The sequence below is a fragment of the Eleutherodactylus coqui genome, chromosome 1 (genome assembly GCF_035609145.1).
Source record: "Eleutherodactylus coqui strain aEleCoq1 chromosome 1, aEleCoq1.hap1, whole genome shotgun sequence".
Taxonomy (NCBI): domain Eukaryota; kingdom Metazoa; phylum Chordata; class Amphibia; order Anura; family Eleutherodactylidae; genus Eleutherodactylus; species Eleutherodactylus coqui.
In genome coordinates this window covers 37,757,688-37,768,992 of record NC_089837.1, presented here as the reverse complement: position 1 = coordinate 37,768,992, position 11,305 = coordinate 37,757,688, and positions in this window count along the sequence as shown.

Sequence of the window (11,305 nt, the reverse complement as noted above, 5' to 3'; positions counted from 1 at the left end):
GTCAGCCCTCGTTCGACATTAAGATTTCCCTCCATAGCCCTGATATCAGACGGGAGCCGACATGTTTCTTACAGTATGCAGGACAGAACTCCGATGTCAGAGACTTTTCTGCATATGTATGTTACAGTATACAGGACAGCGCTCAGATGGAGTGTTGTCCTGTATACGGTAACATACATATGTAGAAGAGCCTCCAACATCAGAGCTCTGTCCTGTATACTGCAGCATACATATGTAGAAGAGCCTCCAACATCAGATCTCTGTCCTGTATACGGTAACATACATATGTAGAAGAGCCTCCAACATCAGAGCTCTGTCCTGTATACGGTAACATACATATGTAGAAGAGCCTCCAACATCGGAGCTCTGTCCTGTATACGGTAACATACATATGTAGAAAAGCCTCCAATTTCAGAGCTCTGTCCTGTATACTGTAACATACATATGTAGAAGAGCCTCCAACATCGGAGCTCTATTCTGTATACTGTAGTATACATATGTAGAGGAGCCTCCAACATCAGAGCTCTGTCCTGTATACGGTAACATACATATGTAGAAGAGCCTCCAACATCAGAGCTCTGTCCTGTATACTGTAACATACATATGCAGAAGAGCCTCCAACATCGGAGCTCTATTCTGTATACTGTAGTATACATATGTAGAAGAGCCTCCAACATCGGAGTTCTGTCCTGTATACGGTAACATACATATGTAGAAGAGCCTCCAACATCAGAGCTCTGTCCTGTATACTGTAACATACATGTGTAGAAGAGCCTCCAACATCGGAGCTCTGTCCTGTATACGGTAACATACCTATGTAGAAAAGCTTCCAACATCGGAGCTCTGTCCTGTATACTGTAACATACATATGTAGAAAAGCCTCCAATTTCAGAGCTCTGTCCTGTATATTGCAGCATACCTATGTAGAAGAGCCTCCAACATCAGAGCTCTGTCCTGTACACTGCAGCATACATATGTAGAAGAGCCTCCAACATCGGAGCTCTGTCCTGTATACTGCAGCATACATATGTAGAAGAGCCTCCAACATCGGAGCTCTGTCCTGTATACTGCAGCATACATATGTAGAAGAGCCTCCAACATCAGAGCTCTGTCCTGTACACTGCAGCATACATATGTAGAAGAGCCTCCAACATCAGAGCTCTGTCCTGTATACTGTAACATACATATGTAGAAGAGCCTCCAACATCAGAGCTCTGTCCTGTATACTGTAACATACATATGTAGAAGAACCTCCAACATCAGAGCTCTGTTCTGTATACGGTAACATACATATGTAGAAGAGCCTCCAACATCAGAGCTCTGTCCTGTATACTGTAACATACATGTGTAGAAGAGCCTCCAACATCGGAGCTCTGTCCTGTATACGGTAACATACATATGTAGAAAAGCCTCCAATTTCAGAGCTCTGTCCTGTATACTGTAACATACATATGTAGAAGAGCCTCCAACATCGGAGCTCTGTCCTGTATACGGTAACATACATATGTAGAAGAGCCTCCAACATCAGAGCTCTGTCCTGTATACTGTAACATACATATGCAGAAGAGCCTCCAACATCGGAGCTCTATTCTGTATACTGTAGTATACATATGTAGAAGAGCCTCCAACATCGGAGTTCTGTCCTGTATACGGTAACATACATATGTAGAAAAGCCTCCAATTTCAGAGCTCTGTCCTGTATACTGTAACATACATATGTAGAAGAGCCTCCAACATCGGAGCTCTGTCCTGTATACTGTAACATACATATGTAGAAAAGCCTCCAATTTCAGAGCTCTGTCCTGTATATTGCAGCATACCTATGTAGAAGAGCCTCCAACATTGGAGCTCTGTCCTGTACACTGCAGCATACCTATATAGAAGAGCCTCCAACATCGGAGCTCTGTCCTGTACACTGCAGCATACCTATGTAGAAGAGCCTCCAACATCAGAGCTCTGTCCTGTACACTGCAGCATACATATGTAGAAGAGCCTCCAACATCGGAGCTCTGTCCTGTACACTGCAGCATACATATGTAGAAGAGCCTCCAACATCAGAGCTCTGTCCTGTACACTGCAGCATACATATGTAGAAGAGCCTCCAACATCGGAGCTCTGTCCTGTATACTGCAGCATACATATGTAGAAGAGCCTCTGTCCTGCATACTGTTAGAAAAATATGTCGACCCTCGTTCGACATTGGACCTGTGCAGGGAAATGCTAATGTTGGCCAATAGTCGACGCTGGGTTGGAAAGGGATAATAATAAATAAAACCTGCTAATAAAATCATCATGACGAGCCATTTTTATGTGTTTTTGTTGAGTAATTCCAAGAAATCCACAACGGGGCTTTCCTACCCAAAATAAATAAGAGCTGGGGAGTATGGCAGGGAAATTGGATTGGGAAGGGTTAAACGGCTTTTCAGAGACTATCAAAAAATAATGGAATAGACCAGCAATGTAATAAAATTAAAAAAAACAAGCCTCCCTAAATGGCCCCCAGTCCAGTGCAGGAGCCCCAGTACTCGCCAATGCAATAAAGGAAGACGCTGCAGTGCTCCCGCGCCATTCGCTGCACACTGAATAGGGCAGCGCGGTGGCTCAGTGGTTAGCACTGTTGCCTTGCAGCACTGGGGTCAAATCCCACCAAAGGGCAACAACTGCATGGAGATTGCGTGAGGTTTCCTCTGGGTACATCCAGTATATGAGCGCTGCAGCTTTTTTTGGGATCGACTTGGACTCCTGCGCTGCATCAGGGGGCTATTTGGGGGGGGGGGGGGGGGGGAGGTTGGGGAGTACAGCTTATTTTCCTAGATTCCTGCTCCATTATTTTGCACACCGCTTTTGAAAGCCCGTTAAATCCCTTTAATTGGGTTTTGACTGAAGCCAAGTTACGTCAACGATGTCACTACCCAAAAACGGAAAGTCTCGCCATATCCCGACCTCTTGGACCTGCGGGACATCGATGGCGAAATATTTGCTGTTCTCCAGCCGAGTGGATTACAAAACGATGGCGCAATATTATCAGAATGAAATTCAGGAGGAATTCCCGCTAAACTAAAAAGATATATATATACATGACTGGGAGAACATAAAGATGGCGGCCATTAAAAGGTGGTCACCTGGTCTACTAAGGATTCCCCATAACACAATGACACGGGGAATGAGCATCAAATACCCAACGCTATGTCCATGTTTAGCCGTACACAATACTGTAACCCAAGCTGAATATTGCATCAGGCACACCACCGCGCCGGCAGGACGGACCGCCGATTTCACGCTTGGTGGAGTACCTTTGTATGCTGGAGTCTGTAGATTAATGTATTAGAGCAGGTCTACTGCACAGCACTGAGTACACAGGGGGCGGCGAGTGACGCGAGATACGGGATCTCCATTGTAGAATCCGTTATCCAAACACATGGGGCACGAAGAACTGAGGCAGCCAATAAAATCTCTCCATATGTATGGCATGAAGTGATGTCATCCTCTGTGTATGTATGGTGGGTGGTCACCTGGAGAAGACAACAGATGTTTTTTCATATGTGTGCAGCTCCGTTTGACGTCTGTATGTTAGAGATGAGCGAACACCAAAATGTTCGGGTGTTCGTTATTCGTAACGAACTTCCCGCGATGCTCGAGGGTTCGTTTCGAACAACGAACCCCATTGAAGTCAATGGGCGACCAGAGCATTTTTGTATTTCGCCGATGCTCGCTAAGGTTTTCATGTGTGAAAATCTGGGCAATTCAAGAAAGTGATGGGAACGACACAGCAACGGATAGGGCAGGCGAGGGGCTACATGTTGGGCTGCATCTCAAGTTCACAGGTCCCACTATTAAGCCACAATACCGGCAAGAGTGGGCCCCCCCCCCCCCCGCGCAACAACTTTTACTTCTGAAAAGCCCTCATTAGCATGGCATACCTTTGCTAAGCACCACACTAGCTACAACAAAGCACAATCACTGCCTGGATGACACTCCGCTGCCACTTCTCCTGGGTTACATGCTGCCCAACCCCCCCCCCCCCCCCCCCCAGCGCACACCAAAGTGTCCCTGCGCAGCCTTCAGCTGCCCTCATGCCACACCACCCTCATGTCTATTTAGAAGTGCGTCTGCCATGAGGAGGAACCGCAGGCACACACTGCAGAGGGTTGGCACGGCTAGGCAGCGACCCTCTTTAAAAGTGGCGGGGCGATAGCCCACAATGCTGTACAGAAGCAATGAGAAATAGAATCCTGTGCCACCGCCATCAGGAGCTGCACACGTGGGCATAGCAATGGGGAACCTATGTGCCACACACTATTCATTCTGTCAAGGTGTCTGCATGCCCCAGTTAGACCGGGCTTTTTAATTCATAGACACAGGCAGGTACAACTCCCTATTGTGAAGTCCCTGTGGACCGACAGCATGGGTGGGTGCCAGGAAGCCACCGGCGGTACATAGAAATATCCCATTGCATTGCCCAACACAGCTGAGGTAGTAATGTCGTGCGTTATACAGGTGGGCTTCGGCCCACACTGCATGCCCCAGTCAGACTGGGGTTCTTTACAAGTGTACAGATGTGTTAAAAACTCCGTGTGCACCTACAGCATGGGTGGCTCCCTGGAACCCACCGGCGGTACACAAAAATATCCCATTGCATTGCCCAACACAGCTGAGGTAGTAATGTCGTGCTTAATGCAGGTGGGCTTCGGCCCACACTGCATGCCCCAGTCAGACTGGGGTTCTTTAGAAGTGGACACATGTAGGTTAAACTCCCTGTGGACCCACTGCCTGGGTGGGTGCCAGGAAGCCACCGGCGGTACATAGAAATATCCCATTGCATTGCCCAACACAGCTGAGGTAGTAATGTCGTGCGTAATACAGGTGGGCTTCGGCCCACACTGCATGCCCCAGTCTGACTGGGGTTCTTTAGAAGTGTACAGATGTATTAAAAACTCTGTGTGCACCTACAGCATGGGTGGCTCCCTGGAACCCACCGGCGGTACATAAAAATATCCCATTGCATTGCCCAACACAGCTGAGGTAGTAATGTTGTGCTTAACCCTTTCCAATCCAATTTGTATATGGTTTTCCTAGGGGGCTTACTCTTTTTCTGCCGTTATACAACGGCGCTATATGCTGGCTAAAGCCAGTACTGCATGAGCTGACACGTAGGATAGGCTTCGACAGCAGAGAGGCTGGCAATATACAGTAAGAGAACCCCGACGGACGTCTACCAACAACGGAGCTGTACAGCCTTAAACCCTAATGTCTTCACAGGTCACACAGTGGACTGGAAAGGGTTAATGCAGGTGGGTTTCGGCCCACACTGCATGCCCCAGTCAGACTGGGGTTCTTTATAAGTGGAAACAGATGCATTTATAATTCCCTGTGGACCCACAGCATGGGTGGGTGCCAGGAAGCCACCGGCGGTACATAGAAATATCCCATTGCATTGCCCAACACAGCTGAGGTAGTAATGTCGTGCATAATGCAGGTGGGCTTCGGCCCACACTGCATGCCCCAGTCAGACTGGGGTTCTTTAGAAGTGGACACAGATGTATTAAAAACTCCGTGTGCACCTACAGCATGGGTGGCTCCCTGGAACCCACCGGCGGTACATAAAAATATCCCATTGCATTGCCCAACACAGCTGAGGTAACGTCAGCTGTAATGCAGGTGGGCTAAAAATTAATTTGATTACACTGTAGGCGAGGGCCCACAAAAATTGCTGTATCAACAGTACTAATGTACATCCCAAAAATTGGCCATGGCCAGCCAAGAGGGCAGGTGAAACCCATTAATCGCTTTGGTTAATGTGGCTTAAGTGGTAACTAGGCCTGGAGGCAGCCCAGTGTAACGAAAAATTGGTTCAAGTTAAAGTTCCAACGCTTTTAAGCGCATTGAAACTTATAAAAATTGTTCAGAAAAATTATTTGAGTGAGCCTTGTGGCCCTAAGAAAAATTGCCCGTTCAGCGTGATTACGTGAGGTTTCAGGAGGAGGAGCAGGAGGAGGAGGAGGAGGAATATTAGACACAGATTGATGAAGCAGAAATGTCCCCGTTTTTGATGGTGATAGAGAACGTAGCTTCCATCCGCGGGTGCAGCCTACGTATTGCTTACGTATCGCTGCTGTCCGCTGGTGGAGAACAGAAGTCTGGGGAAATCCAGCCTTTGTTCATCTTGATGAGTGTTAGCCTGTCGGCACTGTCGGTTGACAAGCGGCTACGCTTATCTGTGATGATTCCCCCAGCCGCACTAAACACCCTCTCCGACAAGACGCTAGCCGCAGGACAAGCAAGCACCTCCAGGGCATACAGCGCTAGTTCAGGCCACGTGTCCAGCTTCGACACCCAGTAGTTGTAGGGGGCAGAGGCGTCACCAAGGATGGTCGTGCGATCCGCTACGTACTCCCTCACCATCCTTTTACAGTGCTCCCGCCGACTCAGCCGTGACTGGGGAGCGGTGACACAGTCTTGGTGGGGAGCCATAAAGCTGGCCAGGCCCTTAAAGACTGTTGCACTGCCTGGGATGTACATGCTGCTCGATCTACGCACATCCCCTGCTACCTTGCCCTCGGTACTGCGCCTTCTGCCACTAGCGCTGTCGGATGGGAATTTTACCATCAGCTTGTCCGCAAGGGTCCTGTGGTATAGCAACACTCTCAAACCCCTTTCCTCTTCGGGAATCAGAGTGGGCAGGTTCTCCTTATACCGTGGATCGAGCAGTGTGTACACCCAGTAATCCGTCGTGGCCAGAATGCGTGCAATGCGAGGGTCACGAGAAAGGCATCCTAACATGAAGTCAGCCATGTGTGCCAGGGTACCTGTACGCAACACATGGCTGTCTTCACTAGGAAGATCACTTTCAGGATCCTCCTCCTCCTCCTCCTCCTCCTCCTCCTCCTCAGGCCATACACGCTGAAAGGATGACAGGCAATCAGCCGGTGTACCGTCAGCAGCGGGCCAAGCTGTCTCTTCCCCCTCCTCCTCATCCTCCTCATGCTCCTCCTCCTCCTCCTGTACGCGCTGAGAAATAGACAGGAGGGTGCCCTGACTATCCAGCGGCATACTGTCTTCCCCCGCCCCCGTTTCCGAGCGCAAAGCAGCTGCCTTTATGCTTTGCAGGGAATTTCTCAAGATGCATAGCAGAGGAATGGTGACGCTAATGATTGTAGCATCGCCGCTCACCACCTGGGTAGACTCCTCAAAATTACCAAGGACATGGCAGATGTCTGCCAACCAGGCCCACTCTTCTGAAAGGAATTGAGGAGGCTGACTCCCACTGCGCCGCCCATGTTGGAGTTGGTATTCGACTATAGCTCTACGTTGTTCATAGAGCCTGGCCAACATGTGGAGCGTAGAGTTCCACCGTGTGGGCACGTCGCACAGCAGTCGGTGCACTGGCAGCTTAAAGTGATGTTGCAGGGTGCGCAGGGTGGCAGCGTCCGTGTGGGACTTGCGAAAATGTGCGCAGAGCCAGCGCGCCTTTCCGAGCAGGTCTGACAAGCGTGGGTAGCTTTTCAGAAACCGCTGAACCACCAAATTAAAGACATGGGCCAGGCATGGCACGTGCGTGAGGCTGCCGAGCTGCAGAGCCGCCACCAGGTTACGGCCGTTGTCACACACGACCATGCCCGGTTGGAGGCTCAGCGGCGCAAGCCAGCGGTCGGTCTGCTGTGTCAGACCCTGCAGCAGTTCGTGGGCCGTGTGCCTCTTATCGCCTAAGCTGAGTAGTTTCAGCACGGCCTGCTGACGCTTGCCCACCGCTGTGCTGCCACACCGCGCGACACCGACTGCTGGCGACATGCTGCTGCTAACACATCTTGATTGCGAGACAGAGGAGGAGGAGGAGGAGGGTGCTTTAGTGGAGGAAGCATACACCTCCGCAGATACCACCACCGAGCTGGGGCCCGCAATTCTGGGGGTGGGTAGGACGTGAGCGGTCCCAGGCTCTGACTCTGTCCCAGCCTCCACTAAATTCACCCAATGTGCCGTCAGGGAGATGTAGTGGCCCTGCCCGCCTGTGCTTGTCCACGTGTCCGTAGTTAAGTGGACCGTGGCAGTAACCGCGTTGGTGAGGGCGCGTACAATGTTGCGGGAGACATGGTCGTGCAGGGCTGGGACGGCACATCGGGAAAAGTAGTGGCGACTGGGAACTGAGTAGCGCGGGGCCGCCGCCTCCATGATACTTTTGAAGGACTCCGTTTCCACAACCCTATACGGCAGCATCTCAAGGCTGATGAATTTTGCTATGCGGACGGTTAAAGTTTGAGCGTGCGGGTGCGTGGCTGCGTACTTGCGCTTGCGCTCCAACAGTTGCGCAAGCGACGGCTGGACGGTGCGCTGAACTACACTGCTGGATGGGGCCGAGGACAGCGGAGGTGAGGGTGTGGGTGCAGGCCAGGAGACGGTAGTGCCTGTGTCCTGAGAGGGGGGTTGCATCTCAGTGGCAGGTTGGGGCACAGGGGGAGAGGCAGGGGTGCAAACCGGAGGCGCTGAACGGCCTTCGTCCCACCTTGCGGGGTGCTTGGCCATCATATGTCTGCGCATGGTGGTGTTGGTGAGGCTGTTGGTGTTGGCTCCCCGGCTGAGCTTTGCGCGACAAAGGTTGCACACCACTGTTCGTCGGTCGTCAGGCGTCTCTGTGAAAAACTGCCAGACCTTAGAGCGCCACGGCCAGGTACCCACTGATACAAGAGGGCAGATAGCTGCATCCCCTCAACATGCAGGCTGCTAAACTGCCAAATGAGGGAGCAGATTACACCTGTGCTGGACACCAATAAGACAGCCACTCACACAGCCTCTTAATATAGAGGGGGGTGGCTGCTTGGTGTATACTCCTGCACAGAGTAGATACAAAGTGCCAGACCTTCTGATACGGCCTTTGTGATTTTTTTTCGATTTTCTATTTTCCTTTCTGTGATACAATTATATTACTGCAGGTACTCACAAGACACAAGGAGCCTTGACGTTCGGTTTATAAGCTAAGGTTTTTGGCCAAAATCCAACTAATACCTCGCATTTATTACATATTATTCACATGCAGTGCAGCTTTTAAACGCCAGGGAAGCCCAGGGTGGCAGTACCAATGTGGTCCACTTGGCGTGCAGAGCAGTCTGCCGAACTATTATGGCGTCATTAATACGCTGCTAGTCTGCATGGTGGACTACATGTATCAGGAGGTCTGCACAGAGTAGATACAAAGTGCCAGGAGTATACACCAAGCAGCTACCCCCCTCTATAGTAAGAGGCTGTGTGAGTGGCTGTCTTATTGGTGTCCAGCACAGGTGTAATCTGCTCCCTCATTTGGCAGTTTAGCAGCCTGCATGTTGAGGGGATGCAGCCATCTGCCCTCTTGTATCAGTGGGTACCTGGCGTTCTCTGTGAGTGTTTAACTTGGATACAAGATGTGATACAGGCGGGCATGGAGGCTCTAGTACCCTGTTGTACCACCTCTAGCTTGGATACAAGATGTGATAAGGGAGGGCATGGAGGCTCTAGTACCCTGTTGTACCGCCTCTAGCTTGGATACAAGATGTGATACGGGCGGGCATGGAGGCTCTAGTACCCTGTTGTACCACCTCTAGCTTGGATACAAGATGTGATACGGGCGGCCATGGAGGCTCTAGTACCCTGTTATACCGCCTCTAGCTTGGATACAAGATGTGATACAGCCGGCATGGAGGCTCTAGTACCCTGTTGTACCGCCTCTAGCTTGGATACAAGATGTGATACAGCCGGCATGGAGGCTCTAGTACCATGTTGTATCACCTCTAGCTTGGATACAAGATGTGATACGGTGGGCATGGAGGCTCTAGTACCCTGCTGTACCGCCTCTAGCTTGGATACAAGATGTGATAAGGGAGGGCATGGAGGCTCTAGTACCCTGTTGTACCACCTCTAGCTTGGATACAAGATGTGATACGGTGGGCATGGAGGCTCTAGTACCCTGTTGTACCGCCTCTAGCTTGGATACAAGATGTGATACGGTGGGCATGGAGGCTCTAGTACCCTGTTGTACCGCCTCTAGCTTGGATACAAGATGTGATACGGGTGGGCATGGAGGCTCTAGTACCCTGTTGTATCTCTAACTTGGATATGAAAGTACAGGTACAACAATTGTCCGGTTTTATAGGGCTCTTCGTTATTTGTTCTTCGCCTTGTGACATTTTCTCTCCGCCCATGGCTGTGATCCTGTTGGATTCACCTTCTAAGGTACTGAAAGGGTTAACAGGCCAGTGAGAGGAGATCATAGGTGAGCTACCAAACAGAGAAGCCTCCTGGCTATTTACTGCTTCCAGCCCGGGGGTAATTGGAGATATTTACCACTCCTGTCCGTTTATGCCCCGGGTGGGTACACTACCCTGAGGGCAGGCGGTGGTTGTGATAGTGGTGTTACACTCCCCCATTGCCTGGCATCACTACTGAATCTGCCGATATGTCTGCACTGTTTAATCGCTCCCTATTTTCGACTCGTTTATTTGCAGTGGTAATTTCTATTTGATTTGCATTTGCTTTTCTTATGGTTAACCCCTTAATGACTGTAATACCCTTTTTTATTGACCTCACCCATGGGCTTTAAACCTGCCCATACATCTCTTTAAGCTGGTGGCTCAGATGACTACTGACAGCGGGGCTCCTGCTCTAATTACCATGAAGGGAGAAACCTCAGATTCTGGCAGTTTAACCCCTTACGTGCCACAATCAATAGTAACTGCAGCATGCAAGCAGATGACAGGAGGAGGAGCCTTCTTCTGTCACCCACTGGCACCCCGCAATGCAATCGCAAGGTAGTAGGTTCCCATAGCAGCCAGAAGCCTGACAAAGGCCTCCATGTCTGCCATGTAACTCAGCTTATGAGGCCCCGCCTCCTGCAGAGTGTAATAGGCTGATGTGATGGGCTTAGTAGAATGCATTACATAAGTAATGCAGTGTACTATCCTCGCGAAACAGATCTTCAACATTTCCTAAAAAATGTCATTAAAAAAAAGTTCAATAAGGTTTAATCTAAAGAAAAGAAAAATACCTTAAGTGGAAAAAATACCTTTAAATTTTTTTTTTTAAAAAAGCATCACATGGGTATTACTGCATTCATAATGACTAGAGATGAGCGAACGTACTCGTCCGAGCTTGATATTCGTGCGAATATTAGGGTGTTCGGGATGCTCGTTACTCGTAACGAGTACCACGCTGTGTTCCGGTTACTTTCAGTTTCCTCTCTGAGACGTTAGCGCGCTTTTCTGGCCAATTGAAAGACAGGGAAGGCATTACAACTTCCCCCTGTGACGTTCAAGCCCTATACCACCCTCCTGCAGTGAGTGGC